We start from the raw sequence: 18,112 nt of genomic DNA, 5'->3' as shown, positions 1-18,112 counted from the left end.
AGTCAAAATGTTGCTATTAATGTAAATTTAAAGTACCTGACTCTCTAAATTAAATTGTAAATTAGAGTATTTACTTAATATTATGTGAAAATATGCACATTTAAGGATTACTTCTTTTTTTTTTAACCAGCTCCACCTTCTTTTTGTTAAGCCAACACTTTACACAAACTTCTATTACCACAGCCTTCACAGCTGTTTATCCACAGAGGTATGTGAGATATTTGGCTGTATGCAGGTGAATTTTCTATTCCGATCCATTTTTATTTTTTTAATGTGCTTCAGGCTAATGGTAGCTAAACGTGATGTATAGCTGTTACTGAATTAAAATATTCCCTCATGGAGGGAGAAAAGACCCTCACGGGGCTCATGAAAGTCACAAGAAACTTTTAAAACAAGGTGAGATGTAAAGCTCAGAGGTCCCTTCCGGAGGTTCTAGGAACAGTCTCTCATTGATGGAAGGGAGGAGAGGGCAGTGGGGATGCTGGCCAATCATGTAGGGATGCTAGCGGCATGGGTTCTGTGAATGGTCAACCCCGGGAGAGTGGATAGTTGGTGATGTAACAGCTCCAACGGTCATCTTGACTTGCGTAAGAAACTGTCACTCAAGCTTCAGTAAACAACGCTCAGCAAATTCACTGGCTCACCAAGACAAACGTGATGGAATCTGTCCTTCAGGTTGTCATCGCCCTGTCTGGGTGAACAGGTGTTTCTGTGACTCTTCACAGGGTAACTGACACAGCAACGTGATAAATACATATGATTGTATCCACCATTCTCAATAATAAATGCTTTTTGTTTGTTTGTTTGTTTTTCGAGACAGGGTTTCTCTGTGTAACAGCCCTGGCCTCCAACTCACAGAAATCTGCCTGCCTCTGCCACCACAGTGATGGGATTAAAGGCATGCGCCACGACTGCCAGGCTAAAAATAAAATCGTATGTTTTTTATAAATTAGCACATTCACATGTACTCAAAGTGAATTTTGGTAAAAAAAAAAAAAAAGAAAGAAAGAAAGAAAGAAAGAGAGAAAGAAAGAGAGAAAGAAAAAGAAAAAAGAAAAAGGAAAGAAAGAGACGTGGTGTGTTTCCTACTGGCTGGATTCTGTGATGGCTTTAGGTCCTTGGAAAAAAGAATACTGGGACTATGAACAATCCCTCAGCCACCTTATGAGAACCCCTAGTGACTTTGTGCCCACAGCTACAGCTGCCCAGAAGGATACGATAGAGGACTGAAGAGCACCAGGGAGTTCAGTTCAAGGCTTAGAGTGTCTTGAATCTGTCAGGGTGAGAAATGAAACTTTGAGTTCCATGTGCCTGCTGACCATGAGGCTCTGAGAGACATTCTTAGAAAGAGTTAGAACTTTGAGGCCCGGAAGTAGACTTAGGGGACAGAGTGAATTTGGAGCAGGGTGTGCACAAAGGGAGGAGCATCAGACCTGGGTGGTGGTGGGTGGCGCACACCTCTAATCCCAGCACTCAGGAGGCAGAGGCAGAAGGATCTCTGAGTTCGAGACCAGCCTGGTCTACAGAGTGAGTTCCAGGACAGCCAGGGCTACACAGAGAGAAACCCTGTCTCAGGAAAAGAGAAACAAAACAGAACAAAACAAAAGAAGAAAAAAAGGAAGTGAGAGGCAGCAGAAACCAAAACATCCAGGCAGCTGAGGCCGAGGCAGCTCAGATGTGTGTCCTTGGTTCATTCTTTAAGTCTTAAAAATAGTTTTATCTAAAAAATGAAATCTTGTTTTAGTTGTTTGCTGAGGGGGTTGGAGAGGTGTGTGCATGTGTGCATGCCATGGTGCATGTGTCTCGGTCAGCAGACAGCTTCCAGATTGGTTATCTTCTTCCAGTAGATGGGACCTGGGGCTCGAACTTGGGTCATCAGGCTTGGCAGCAAGTACATTTCCCTGCTGAGCCACGTTGCTGGTCCTCATTCAATCACACTTGCATGGGTGAATGAAGGCTCCTGGTGGTTCCCTCTTCACCAGAGGCAGAAATCACAGCTAGGCAGGTTTTGGCCTGAACGATCCTCCAGTGGGTCTCATGCTTTAGACTCTGCATTGGCGTCCCAGGGTCTACAAGGTCACAGAGCTAGGGAAAGGCACAGCTGGATTGGAACCCATGTCTTCTGCGATCTACCTCAGCTCCTGTATATAGTCAGCCATCTTCTGAATACAAGTTGTCTTGCTGTCTTTGAAGAGTCTCCAAAAATCAAGGATTACTTCTTAAGCACAGGAAATTCTATGTAATGACAATTAATTCTGGATGAAAACAATCTTGAAAAAATTATCTCATGTCTAAGCAATTTTTGGGTTTTTTCTTTCTACCTTAGGAAGACTTGTGTTGTGAAGGTTTATACTGGGCGAGTGTTCATGCTTTTCTTTTGGTAATCTCTGTTTTGTTGTGGAGTCCCTAAAAAGGAACCTAAGATGGGTAGAAACAAATGATAAGACTCTCCTCTTTTTAAAAAAAGTACTCTCCTCTCAAAAACATCTTCTATTAGCCCCACCATAATCTGTTTTATTATGCCTTCTAAGTATATCTTGGACGTTTGTTAATTTGAATGCAATAAGCCCCCATAATCTCATAGGGATTGGCACTATTTGGGGGTGTGGCTTTGTTGGAGAGAGTGTGGCCTTGTTGGAGGATTATGTTACAGTGGGGGAGGGTTGAGATCTCTTATGCTCATGCCATGCCTAGTGTCTCAGAGCACATTTTTGCTGCCTGTGGATCAAGATGTAGCTTCATCTCCACATTTTTCTCCTTCTCCAGCACCATGTCTGCCTGCATGCCTCCTTGTCCTGCCATGATCATAATGAACTAAACCTCTGAAACTGTAAGCCACCTGATGAAATGTTTTCCTTTATAATTGTCGCTGTGGTCATTGTGTCCCTTCACAGCAATGAAACCCTAACTAAGACAGTAGGTATCCAACATAAGCACAGAGAACAATGGACTCAGGAAAGAATTCAACTTCTGGACAACCCTTTGAGCATGGACTTTGGTATAAACCAGCTCTGATGCAGAATACCTTGTAAGGGTTTGTACATTTAGGTGTATTTGTTACAAATGCTTTTAGACCTGTATCATCTTTATAGACACCACTGTAGAGCAAGCCAAGGACAATCATTTCACCATGCTAAGTAGAAATCTGGGACAGCCATGTGTCTGTCATGCAGTGGGTAAGAGCTGATCTGTTGTTCTACACTGAGTAGCAGCATGCAGTCATAAATACCTTTCTGTTGTGTTCTGCCTTTTTGCCTCCTATTACTTCAGACATGACCTTTCAACAATTTAACTAGAACTTTCCCAACACATGCAGTCAGCCCACCCAAGCCATCTCCTTCCCATGCTACTCACCCTAGTTACCTCCGTTTCTTCAAAGCCTAGTGTACTAAATGTTTCCTAAGTCTACACAGAAACATAAACTAGTCCATGCAGGAATTAACAACTTGACTTCTAGGCAACTAGAAGATGTTTTAGATAGAGACAGTAGTGGCCACTACCATCACAGAGAATGATAAGTCATGACTTATATATATTGAAGACTGCATTATCCAGGTGAGAAAAAAATTTAAAAATAAGATTAATATTAAAGTATTGAAATGGTATACAGTTATAGAAAAAAGTGTTGAAGGAAGTTTTGATATTCATTTCTAGATACTGAAATCAAAGATTATTTCTCATGTTTCTGTTTTTTGAAAGTTACATTTTACATATTTTCTAATAAGGCAAAACAGTGTCTCTGTTGTGAATTAAAAAGTTATGCCTTTCAAACAAACATAACAGGTACTCAGAGTTGAAGGTAGAAAAGAGATAACACAGCAAGGTGGCCACTCGGAAAGTTCTGCTGCCTCCTTGGCTGGTGTCTGGGAGTTGGGATTTCAGTTTATCTTTATATTTATATACACATGTATATGCAGTTAGATATGGTTGTACATATTATGTATACCATATACTTATAAAAAAAATATGCACATAATTATACCCATAGCTCTGCATACAACATGCATACCACACACATGCGTACCAATACCACAAATGTTGTTTGTTTCTTTTTATTTTTCGTTATGCCAAATTACTGTACATCTAATTAATTTAATGAATATTTCTATGTGTCTGCATGTGGGTGTGTGGGTGTGTGTGCATGCAAAGGTGTAGACAAATACATGTTTCTAAATGTATGAATGTGGGCACATATATGTGAGTATAGTGTGTGAAAAAGCATGTGTGTATTGTGGCACAACAATGATGGTGCCCTGAACCATTCTGATGGGCTGGTGGCACTATTACTTTTGGGTGGGGCATGTTTGATCATGCTGCATTCTGTGCATGGAATTTCCATGCTTCTCAGAATACTGATGTTGTCTAAGATGTTGCTAACAATGTGTAGATGCTTCAGGATCTTTCTTAGATGGAGATCTACAATCTATGTCACATGTTAAGCCCTTCAGATAACATTTGACACCAAGCATATGTAAGTTTTCAGTTTCTCCTTCCTCTTCTACTGCACTTTCAGATTAGAGTAAATCATCAGCATCAAGTAAAACTAAAAACACTTACTGACTATCCAGAACTTGGTGAAGACCAGGAAATTGTGGGTGCCCAGGATACAATGATGTCCACTGGAAGACTTCCAGGTGGGGCGTTCCTACTGTAACTGTTACTACAGGCATCCAGGCTGAGACAGCAAAGAGGCATCTCTGCTGCGCAACCATGTAAGTTCTCTTCTTCTGGATTCTGCTGCTGCAGACAGGAAAAGCATTTCAAGCTCTGTGATTAGATAGCTGGTTTTATTGAGGCCACCCTCCCTAAATCCTGTTTGGCTTTTAGGATAGCATAATGCTTACACTGCATCTAGAGATAACAGGAAGAAATTCCCAAGAGTTTTTCTTTTATAACTGAGATTTCATTGGTTGAGGACCAGTAGAAAAACATGTTAATTAAGCTTTGTTTTCTTTCTTTTTGCATGCCACAATTCTTAAGTCTAAGATTCCATCCTCATAAGATAGAGGAATGGAACACTGTGATACCTTGACTAACTCTTCAGATCTCTAAGATGCTTCCTTCCCACTACCCTTAAATGTCATATTAGGGCAAGAAAAAAAGCATCCATCATAAAAAATAAATAAATAAAAAGGAAACCCAACACTTGGAGATTGAGTTAGAAGTATTGCAGGAAATCTGAGGCCAGCCTTGAGAGATAAACTGTCAGGGAAGGAGAGAGGCATGAAGGGAAAGGACAATGGGAGATTGGGAAGGGGTTTGCTCAAAGTGGGGTATGTCCCTTGTTTTCTACTACTAATCTCCACTAGCATTTGTTAGAAAAGGTGACAACAGCTGAGGCAGAGTCAGCACTTGTCCCAGGACTCCACTTTCCAAAATGGGACAGGATGAACTGCTGTTACACTGCTACCCAGTGAGTGACAACCTCAGAAGTCATCAACTACCATGATGAGAGGAGGTAGGGAAAGCCTCATGGCCTTCTGCTTTCTGGTCAATCCCACTCAAGATGTGTTTAATGTTGGTGAAGGGACAGGCTAGAGGGCAAATTTCAAACAGCTCTTTTCCCCAAGCCCCAGCTACTGCAGATGGCACAATACCAGCCTCATGATAAGAGAATCTTGATGATAAAGTGAGTCTCAGAAATATAGACCAGTATTTGAACTGTGTACATATGGCCTGAGTCTGCCCCATCCCCACTGACCTTCCTCTTCTCAGCAGTGAACTTCTGTAGTAGGAGAGGATGATTGGATGGGAAGCTGTCCCCAAGCAATGATGATAGCTGTAACTTTCAGGCACCTTCCCTAGTTACGAATCCAAAAACATCTGCATAGCTCGACCACCTTTGTGCTCCCCTGAGCAGAGTGAGGCCTGGCCTCTGTGACTTTCCATAAGGAATCATTGTCATGGTTACATATGTGTCCTTGACAGGTTGGCAGGTCACTCTATTAAAGTGGCCTGTAATTCACAACAATAATGTGAGCAGGAATCAATTTCTGGTAAGTCAGTGCAGACATTCTTTATGGGAAGACCTGATCACACATCAGTGAGTGGACATGACAAGGAGCTTTCTTGCAAGGGATCACTAAGGCATGGTTCATTGCTCCAGGGGTTTTCAAGGCAGAAGACTAATGACATTTTGAGAAGTGTTTCCATAGCAAGAACCAGAGGAACAGCCTCATTAGTGCATGCCATGAATGCCATACAGGAGAGGACACCATGCTCACACTGCATAAGAGGCTCCAGGAAGTTCTGCATAACCTTCATGTCCCTAACAAGGCAGCCTTAGATCAATGGAGGACCAGCCTCTGCTGTTATATTAACTGCCTGTGATATGCCTTCATGGGAGCAGATTACAGAAGGAAGGAAAGGCAGCAGGGACCTTGTTGGAATTCTATTTTGTTATCTCTACTCAGAAGCAACAATTTTCCACATGAGCTCAGGGTGCCTCTTTACCATGCCCACAGTCACCAATGCAATAGCAAGGACTCTCCCAAGCACCACTGTCTCCTCCCTACTTCACCTTTCTATTTGTGTAATATGTAGTTTATTTCATCTGGAGTCTCTGCTGTGTTGGTGTCTGTGCCTATTTCCCTTGGAAAGTGCCAATGTTCCTCAGAAAATACTTGAGATGTAGAGAAGGGCTACAATATCTCTATCAATATCCACATGTTATTTTTTTTTCAGAAAGGCTGAGCATAATCCAAGGCTAATTACAAATTACAAAGTAGCTTCAGACAAACCTGGACTCAAATGTATCCACTGTTTCAACCCTAAAGAGAAAGAGGTACCACACAGTCCCAGAATATCAATGTAAGCAGGCTTAACTCTAACACAAAAACTGCCTGGATACCACCATACCCTGAAAATAGTCCAGGCCAACATGGTCCCTGAAAAAGCCCATGCTAAGTACCTAGAGTGAAAGTAGACCAGGATTAACCATTAAACCAAGATGTCAAGACAAAAGTATTCCAAGGCTTGAGGATGAACCTGATGAAGAACAGGAATAAAGCCTAAATTAGCAATGGCTTTCTCTCATCCAGAAAGGCCAGGGACCAACCCTAAGAATAAAATTGCCAAACCCTGACCTAAGAGGCCTGCACCAAAACCTGAAGCTGAATAAACTCTGACCCCGAGGAAAAACAGAGGTATCCTGGGCCAGTCCATTAAATGGAAGAGCCAAGGCCAAAAGAGAAGGGAAAGTAACAAAATGAGATGCAACAAAAAGAAAAGAAAAGAATGGCCATGCCTAACCTTGACCCTGGAGGAGGCTGGCCCCAACCAAAATGGAAATGAGTACTACCCTATCCCTCAGAAGAAAAAGACCTGGCTTGAAGAAAGAAAAGGAGAATATCCTGTGGGAGCCCGTTCTGGGGTTCCTCGTGGCTTTACCCAGCAGGTCCGAATAGAGGATGATCAGGACCACGGGCCTGAGTGCAGGTGTCTGAGATGGCCTGCACTTGGCTGTGCTGGGGGAGGAGGTCTTTTGTTCCACCCCTTGGTGTCTCTATAAAAACCCTGGGGCAGAGACAGTCCGGGCCCGTTGGAATAGGTTCCAGGCCCTCTCGAGGCTATCCTTTATTTTCTATCTGTTTATCTCCGCAACATTCTCCGCTATAAATCCTTCTATCTAATATTTCCTGCTGCTCACACTCAAGAAAACTCTGGGAAGCTGTGGGGGTGGTGGGTAAACGCCCCACAATATCCATGCCTCAAATTTACCTGGACTGAAGCCAGGGCCCTCACCACGATGAGATGTTGGCTTCAGCATAACTCTGACCCTGAAGACTGGGCCAAACTAAGAAAAGTCGTGGGCCCAGACCAATCCCTCAAATGAGAGGCCGGGACAAAACAGGAAAAGGGAACAGAAACCTAACACTTACCCTGAGAAAAGCCTGAGACAAAACAAGGAGAGGAGAAGACCTGCGACATTCTCTTAAATGAAAGAGGCCAAGAATAAAGCAAGAAAAAAACTGTCTGTCTATAATCCTTACCCTGATGAAATATGCGCCTAAACAAGAAGAGATGTGGGCCACTTCATAACCTTAAGGCTGAAAAAGACCAGGCCAAAACCAAGAAAATTAGTGGGCCTGAGTCCAGTCCTAACTATGAATATGCCTGGGCCCTAATAAAGAAGAGAAGTGGGACTGGGCCATCCCCTTAAAGAAAGAACACCCAGAGAAAACCAAGAAAACATCTATGCCCAGCTCTAATCCTTCTTCTGAAAACACCAAGGACCAAATAAAGAAAGAGGTCTGGGGCAAATATTGACTGGGAAGAATTCAGAGCTCATACAAAGCTCATAAAACAAACTAGGCAAAATCAAATGTTACAAGCCAACCACAGACCTTGATGAAGAGAAACCACAAACCCTAAAATCAAGGGAGCTCCTGCCAACCCAATGAGAGATATGTGGTCAGACTTAATGTTGACCCTAGGAAGTCCAGTTTGAAGAGATAATTTAAATGGAGCCTGCTCCAACCACAATGAAGAACTCTTCCTAGACCAAACACTGATCAAGTAGCCAAGGACCAAGACCTGTGTGAAAGGAGTCCAGGGATTCCAAGAAGAGAAGCATGCCTGACCATAAACTGCTTTCAGTGGAGACCTGCAGCCTACTGAGCAAGAATTAAACCCAGAAGCTCTGAACTTTAAGGATGTGTGGGCAGAATATTTTCTTCTTCATCCAACACCCTAACCAAAAGGGAGCCAGAAATACCATGTTCTCAATGGAAGCAATGGTTCCCTTACAGATGAAAGCAAATGGGCATCATTAACATATTTGGTAGTTAGAGGCAACTCTGATCCCAGACTTTGATATTTTATAGTCAATCAAGGCCTCAAAAGAGACACACGGAAGAATGTTTGTTGAAAATCTTAGACTCTCAAACTTCATATACAGATATAAGTCGATATCCTGAGTACCAACTGTGTGGAACACATAAATTTCATTTACAAGACATACCATCCTCAATACATGCACGCCAGGATGTACTACTCACCATATGATCCAAGCTCTCATCTGGGTAACCAATGAATATGGACATAGCATAATACAAATGGTGTTATACTGCACGCTGTTGTAGCTTGATAAAACTCCAAATCTTGATTTCAACTGATATTTTTAGGAACAAACAAGTCTCAAAAGTAACACCCCTTCATGATAAAGGTCTTGGACAGATCAGGAATACAACGAACACACCTAAAACTAATAAAGGTAGTTTACAACAAGCCAACAGCCAACATATAATTAAATGAAGAGAAACACTAAGCGATTCCACTAAAATCAAGAACAAGACAAGGCTGTCCACTCTCCCCATATCTATTCAATATGTACTCAAAGTCCTAGCTAGAGCAAAAAGACAACAAAAGGAGAGCAAGGGGATACAAACTGGAAAGGAAGAAGTCAAACTTTTTCTATTTCCAGATGATATGATAGTCTACATAAGTGACCCCAAAAATTCTAACAGGGAATGCCTACAGCTGATAAACCCCTTCAGTAATGTGGCAGGATACAAGGTTAACTAAAAAAAAAAACCCAGTAGCTCTCCTATATACAAATGATAAATGGGCTGAAAAAGAAATCAGAAAAACATCACCTTTACAATAGCCACAATTAATATTAAACACCTTGGGGTAACTCTAACTAAGCAAGTGAAAGATCTGTATGATAAGAACTTTACTATCTGTAGAAAGAAAATGAAGAAGATATCACAAAATGGACAAATCTCCCATGCTCATGAATAGGTAATAATAACATAGTAAAATGGAAATCTTACCAAAAGCAATCTACAGATTCAATGCGTTCCTTAACAAAATCCCAACACAATTCTTCACAGACCTGGAAAGAACAATACTCAACTTCATATAGAAAAACAAATAACTCAGAATAGCTTAAACAATCCTGTACAATAAAGCAACCACTGGAGGCAACGCCATCCCTGACCTCAAGTTTTGCTATAGAGCTACAGTAATAAAAACAACTTAGTATTGGCATAAAACTGACATGTGGACCAATCAATTGAATTGAAGACCCTGATATTAATTTGCATACCTATGAACACCTGATTTTTGACAAAGAAGCCAAACCTATACAATGGAAAAAAGAAATCATGCTGGCATAACTGGATGTCAACATGTAGAAGGCTGCAAATAAATCCTTATCTGTCACCCTGCACAAAACACAAGTCCAAGTGAATCAAAGACCTCAACACAAATCCAGTTACATTGAACCTGATAGAAGAGAAAGTAGAAGTAGTCTTGAATGCATTGGCACAAGAGACCACTTCCTAAATCTAACACCAGTAGCACAGATACTGAGAGCAACAATTAATAAATGGGACCTCCTGAAACTGAGATGCTTCTGTAAGGCAAAGGACACAGTAAATAAGACAAAATGAGAGCCTACAGAATGGGAAAAGATCTTCACCAACCCCACATATGACAGAGGGCTGATCTAAAAAATATGTAAAGAACTCAGGAAACTAGACATCAAAATACTAAACAATCAAATTAAAAATGGGGTGCAGATCTAAACAGAATTTTCAACAGAAGAATCTCAAATGGCCAAAAGACAGTTAAGGAAATGTTCAACATCCTTAGCCATCAGGAAAATACAAATCAATATGACCCTGATATATCATTTTATACCTGTCAGAATGGCTAAGCTAAAAACACTGATAAAAGCTTATGCTGGAGAGAATGCGGAGCAAGGGGCACACTCTTCGACTGTTGGTGGGAATGCAAACTTGTACAGCCATTTTGGAAATCAGTATGGCAGTTTCTCAGAAAATTGGGAATCAATCTACCTCAAGAACCAGCTATACCACTTTTGGGCATATACCCAAGGAATGCTCAGTCATACTACAAGGATACCTGATCAACTATGTTCATAGCAGCATTATTTGTAATTGCAAGAACCTGGAAACAACCTAGAAGACCCTCAACTGAAGAGAAAATGTGGTACATATACACAATGGAATAATATGCAGCAGTAACAGACAATGACATCATGGAGTTTTCAGGCAAATGGATAGAACTAGAAAATGTCATCCCGAGTGAGGTAACCCAGACTCAGAAGGACAAACATGATATGTACTCACTCATAAGTGGATACTAGATGTAAAGCAAAGGATCTACAACCCACAGCTCCAGAGAAGCTAGGTAACAAGGTGGACCCTAAGAGGGACACATGGATTGCCCTGGGAGGGGAAATAGATGAGATCTCCATGAGTAAACTGGGGAGGAGGGGAGTGATGGAGGGTAGGGGGTTGGAGATGAGAAAATAAGGGAACAGGATGGTCGATCTGGAACAGGGACATAGTGGAAGAGCAACGAGATACCATGATAGAGGGAGAAATCATGGGGATAGGGTGTAACTGGGTGCTAGGGAAGTTCCCAGGACTCCATCAGGATGACCTAAGCTTAGATGACTAGCAATAGTGGAGAGAGTGTCTGAACTGTCTTAGTCCAGTAATCAGATTGGTGAATACCCTGTCATCATAGAGCCTTCATCCAGTAACTGATGGAAGCAGATCCAGAGATCCACAGCCGAACACCAGGCCAAACTCTGGGAGTCCGGTCAAAGAGAGAGAAGAGGATTCTATGAGTAAGGAGGCATCAAGATCATGATGGGAAAACCTACAGAGACAACCAAATCAAACTACAGGGAACTCATGAACTTCAGACCAACAGCTATGGAGCCTCTGTGGGACTGGACTAGGCCCTCTGCATAATCAAGACAGTTGTTTAGCTTGATCTGCTTAAGGAGCCCTCTGGCAGTAGTATTGGGATCCATCCCTGGTGCACAGGCTGGTTTTTGGAGCTCACTACCTATGGTGGTACACCTTGCACAGCCTTGATGCAGAGGGAGGGGCTTGGACCTGTCTCTACTGAGTGGGCCTGTCTCTGCCGACTCCCCATGAGAGGCCTTACCATGTTGGAGGAGGGAGTACAGGGAGGATTGAAGGGGCAAATGCTGAAAAGACGAGAGGAGGGAAGAGAGGGGGAATATCTGGTTGTTATATAAAATGAAAAAAATTCTTAATGAAAAAAAGAAAGAAAAATATATGTGTGAGAGAAGCAGTACATTATAGCCAATTCACTGGACATGATGGAGCGGTGCTTAAAGAAGAGATGAAAATTAAATGGTTGCTTCATCAGGGACTCCAGGACCGGTGTGTGGCTCTCCAGCTTTTGCAGAGCTCCATGGAAGAAAGTGATCTTGTGGAAACAATGAACAGTTTAAGGAAAGGGTGAAGTGTTGTATAACAATTTTCCTTATTATGACATGATATTCTTTTCTGTTATTTTTGAGATTATAATCACATTATTTTCTCTTCTCATTCATCCTTCTAAATCTTCCCTATATTCTTCCTTGCTCTCTTTCTAATTTATGACCTGCCTTTTCATTAATTGCTGTTATAAGCTTATACGTGTGTGTGTGTGTGTGTGTGTGTGTGTGTGTGTGTGTGTGTGTGTGTGTGTGTGCATGTAGTTATATATTCCAAAATGTAAACCAATCATTCTGTATAGCTAGAATATATGTTTTCAGGACTGATCATTTGATATTGAGTATCCAACTAGTGTTCTCTTCCCTGGGTAGGGCTATTTCCTTAAGTCTCAGATAGTTCTATGGAGGTTCATAATACTCAGCAATTAAACTATGGCTGGGAAAGCTGAAACTTACAGGATTAACAAGGCCCTTCCACTCCCAAGCTTAAATAGGTGGTAACTAAGGAGAACTGAAGAAATGAGACCCTCTGTCTCATTCAGCTGCAAACAAGTCATGCAGACACATTCAGAATTCTAGTCTTCATGAGTCACCCATTCTAATGTGAGACATTGTGATGCCACACATTACAGATATTCATATTCTTATAATTAATTCCATACCTATTCTCCTGTATTAACCTCAATAAACTCATTAATTTGAGGGAATAGGAATTACACAGTCTTCCCTGGGAGGCAGACAGATAAAGGGGAACTGATAAATAATACAAATGGCCAACTTCTGGCTTCCTTTTTATTTTCTGTACTGTGACAAAGGCTTAGTAGGCCTTGTCTTCCACCAGCAGACTGCCTCTTCCAGCTGTCTGGTTCAGGACAGATAGGTGTGTTCACAGTCAGTCCCGAACAGGGTCACCTGAAGCTTCAGGGGATCACAGCTCTTGTGAGTGAGCAATGGCTTATGTCCAAAAGACAGCATGTCACAGCAGTTCCCCTCACACTCAGTCAGGACACTCAGGGCCCATTTCCACAATGTTTCCTATGTCTAACAGAAGTGGTTAATCTACAGGTTCTATTTAGCAATGACATTCATGGTCACTTCAACATTCTAATGTTATGAGGCTGTGCATTCACTGATGCCTACTACAGAAAGAAGGACCTCTGACCAAGACTGAGAGCTGAAGAGATCTAGATGTAGAAACAGAAATATTTACAAAGCAGTTGCTATTACACAAAATAACAATAGTAGCATCATCTTAAGGGTTATGACCTGTCAAGCCAGTGACTTTCGACCAGGTACACAGTACTAGGTATTAATTCCTTCCTATAGTGCAGGCCTCACGAGATCAGAAGGAAGTTAATTAAACAGTGACTCCCATGTCACTATTGCACCAGTGATTTTCTCATATTCTGTAGGCCACCACTTCAATTATATTTGCTTATGCTGAAATAAAAAGTCATAATTTCATAAGATCCTATTTGTGGATTTTTTTTGTCTCATTTACTATTGGATGAGAGTCCTACTCAGAAATCCCTTACCTGTTCTTGGAAGTGGAAGGATTTGCTCTACAGTGACCTTTGACAATTTCAGGGTATCAGGTCTCATTTTGACATCTATGATGCATTTGGTGCAGAGCTTGCATATGGTAGAAGATAAAGAGCAGAGTTTCATTTTCTACATGCTGAAAACAATTTTTCATAATGACCATATCTGAGACAGTATCTCAAATGCCAACATATATGTGAGACACAAATATGTGTGCAAAGTTATACTAGGTACTCACAAGTGCATTCTGCTTACCAAGTGGACCACTTTGAGGGAACCAGCCATGCAGTAATATGAGGTCAAGCTCTGACCACTCAGAGTAAGGAAGGCATGGCAACCACTTGCATTAAAATAAATTTGCAACAGGACTTATAGCCTGGCTCAAACACTACAGATTATGTGGTCATTTTCTTGGGTCCCCAGACCCATTCTCACACTAGTAAAATAAAAAAAAATGTAAACACAGAAGAGGACAAATGATTCTGTGGTGATGTGGATATTTAGATTGCCCCATAATTCCAGCTCTAAGTGTTTTTTTAATGATTACAATTTTCACCAAATCTAATTTTTTAATGCTGCACAGGAAGTGTAAGAAAGAGCATATATGCTGTGTTTACTGTAAAATAAACATCCTGGGTACTATGGATGCTATAATGATAATAATTATGAATGAAAATTTAACATAGACATACCAGCTGTGTCACTCCTGGGTGTGCCTACTTCTAAAAGTGAACTCACTATACTGGATCATGTATGTGTGTGTATATGGGTTTGTGTGTAATTTTTATCATTGTGTTACCTACAACACAGATGATTTATGGAATGAGCTTAGATGACCACCAATATACTAATGGATAAAGAAAGCATGATATGCATAAATAATTCAATAATTCAATAATTATTCAATAAAGAAAGAAAAAAACTATAGAAAAAATTAATTATATAATTCTCAAGAAAATTGCTGCAACTATGTATCATCAAACTTAAGAAATAGATAATTCTCCAAAATACAAATATCCCATATCTTCTCTCATAAATGGAATCTAGAAAAAAATATCAAAGTAGGAAGAAATTTTTTGAGGAAGCGTGAGGGCACAAATTTTAGATGGAGGGAGTATAACACAATAGTGAGGGGATGTATATGAGCAAATTAGTGACTTTGTATAATTAATATGTACAGAAAAATAAGATTAATTTTAGAAGTAACAAAACAGAAAAAGAATTACTTATATGCATAAGGGCTTATAGATATTAATAAAACTAAACATAATGACTACATTTTTGCTATCTTCTAAACTTCTCTTAAAATGTTTGAATGATGGGGCTAGAGTTGGCCTCACTGAAAAACACACACTGTACTCTTTCAAAGAACCTGAGCTCAGTTTCCATTACCCATCACAGTGATTCATAATCAAACACCAATATCCCTAGTTCCAGGAAATCTGGAGTCTCTCCTTATCTCTGTGGGAACTGCTCTCCTGTGCACATACCTCCCCCTATAAACACATATGTGGAATTTTGTATTCTCTCCAAATTTCCCTGTTGAGTTTTATGGAACCAGAGAGGCAGAGAGGGTTGCATGTATGCTATCCATGATGTCAGTTCATTCTCACACTCACAGTTGTAAGAATAAAGAAGTGTAATTAATAAATTATAAGTACTATAAGGTGATTCTGGAACCCAGAATCATAAAAGATTAACACCAATATATAAAATAATTGGGCCACGTAAGAAATCTGAGTTGTATAAAGTTGATGCAAATAAATCTGCATAAATAAGGGCTTTCTTGGCATTTCATTAGTTTTAGTCACTGAAAGTTACAGTGTGCCTAAATTCCATCACCATATTGTCATACATCGTATTTATTTAATTAAGAAGGATTTCAAAAGCTTTGAAGTCCACCATAACAAAAGACAGAAATTTTGGCATGAATAATCTGTAAACTATAAACTATTGTTTGGTCTGACATTAGTCAACCAAGGAAGGAGCTCTGAGTTTAGTATCCCATGGGCCTTCAGTGCCTGAAAAACAGCTACTAATTTTTTTTAAAGATGTCAAATAACAAGCTAGGTGAGGGGATAAATATAATAAAAACCCAAAAGCAGACACAGAAAGACATTTTGGACAGAACCCGTGAAGTTAAAACTATCAAGATAGAAGACTCAAACTAACCATGTAATTGCATTAAACATAAAGGTCTAGATGGGAGAAATTGCCAGACTAGATAAACAACCACAAAGGATTTCACTCTATGATGAATAGAAAACAAATGTATGGACAGAGTATCAGAGTAAGGAGACAGGAAAAGGCAGAGTTCTTTAAAATATCCTGGTACCCATGTTACCACTAAAGTGAACTGCTGAACATTAAGTTTTACTAGGGAAAGTATCTATTATGAATAACACAAATATTGTAATATACATGTGTGTAGTGAAAAGGGATCAATTTTCCAGGCAGACAGAACACTCCACTTGAAAAGTATTTAACTAGGAATCCTCCAACCTGGATGAGAAAGTGGATGGAAACTGACAAATCCACAATTAAAGTTGAAGATGGGAGTCGACAGGACAAAAGGAGGGAAAGTCCAACAGCTTCACTTGCAAATATTCGTTGTGTAATGAGATGTTGGTCAGGTTCAAGGCGCCTGGCTTCAATACACCATCAATACTAGACCTGCATGAGACTCAGCAGCTCCCAATGCCACTAAGATGATGGAGAGATGATGGAGAGTTTGAAAAGATGGGGGTCGGGGGAGTGGAGTGCATTACTTTTTCTTCTTTTTAATTATTGTTTATTTTGTCTCATTTATATTCCCCTTTTCTTTCCTTTGTGGGGGGGACTCAAAAGAGTGAGGGGCAGATATGGAGGGACTGGGAGATGGGTGGGATTGGGGTACATGGTATGAAATTCCCAAAGAATCAATAAAAAAAGAAAAAATGCATAGGTTAAAAAAATCAAATTTCACTTTCTACCATTTGTTAACATGAACTAAATAATAAGAATTCAAATGAATGAGGTTTTTGACTTTTAAAAAATATGAACATATGGAGTAATTCAGTGCAATTTTCTGTTCCAAATGCATCATCTTTAACCCTTGTTATATAGGAACTTTTTTCATTTTTTTCTTATTACCCAATCTTATCCTGTGGATAATAAGAAAAAAAATGAAATTATAATTAAGTTCTTGTACTATAAAAAGAGAAAATAAGAAAGAAGCAAAGAGAACATGAACACCGCTGTCAATCAATTTCACCTAACAGACATTTACAGAACACCTCCTCAAACGACAGCTTAAGACAACATTTCCAGAACACACAAGTCTCTTTTCAACACACTCCATGTTACAAGATACTAAACAGGTTTAAATAAACATAAAAGATCCGATATAAAGTGATGTGTGCAATCTGACTACAGCGAAATTAAAATATAAGTTAATAGCAGAAAGGTATCTTAATAATCCCCAATAAATGAAAATTAAACATTTCATTCTTACAATAATCAATAGATTAAAAGAGAAAGTCATAGTAAAAGTATCGAAGTGGAAATAAAAGATAACAAAATTTATGGAATAAAGCTAAATCATAATTAGAAAAAAACTAAAACATTAAATGATTTTATATGAATGTGAATACATTTAGATTTTGTGTGTATGTTCTACAATAAGATCTCGCTCTGTAGCATAGCCCAGTGTAGCCAGAGCTCTGTGTGGAGCCCAGTCTGTTCTCAAACTAATGGAATCCTGTTTCCCAAGGTCTTGGATTATAGGTATGAAATACTTAACACCTGACTTATGTAATTTGTAATCTGTGACATAAATTTTATATAAATACTAAAAAGAAAGTGAGTAAGAAGCCCCTAATCAATTTTTAAAATTCAATAAACTGAAAATAAATATGACAAGAAGTAAGAGAAAGATACCTATCTATATAACACTGATAAATCTCTAGGCACACTAGCGACGAAAAATCAAAGAATGCTAAAGTTACTCACATAAGGAATGAGAAAAGGGATATCGCAGATCCCACAGGCACTAAGATGAAGTAAAGAAATACAGAAAGCGTTAAGCCTATAACAATTTGGATGAAAGCCTATAATCATTCTTTCAGAACTGCATCCTGCCATCCTGGATCTTCACAGCAGGCATTGCGGCCTCAGGAGAACTGGGCTGTGAGGAGTCTCCAGGCTCTGAGAAGACTGCCCCAGCCCTCACTAGACCTGGCCTAAGAGGAGACTGCTGCTAAGAAGGCCTTTGCCTTCACCTCAGCCTCCCCAGAACCGGGGCTGTGAGGAAGTCCAGACTCTGAGGAGATGGTGGTCTCCCACCCGTGTGGTCCACCCTTC

The sequence above is a fragment of the Peromyscus maniculatus genome, chromosome 22 (assembly GCF_049852395.1).
Source record: "Peromyscus maniculatus bairdii isolate BWxNUB_F1_BW_parent chromosome 22, HU_Pman_BW_mat_3.1, whole genome shotgun sequence".
Lineage (NCBI taxonomy): Eukaryota > Metazoa > Chordata > Mammalia > Rodentia > Cricetidae > Peromyscus > Peromyscus maniculatus.
Note: the sequence above shows the minus strand (reverse complement) of the source record.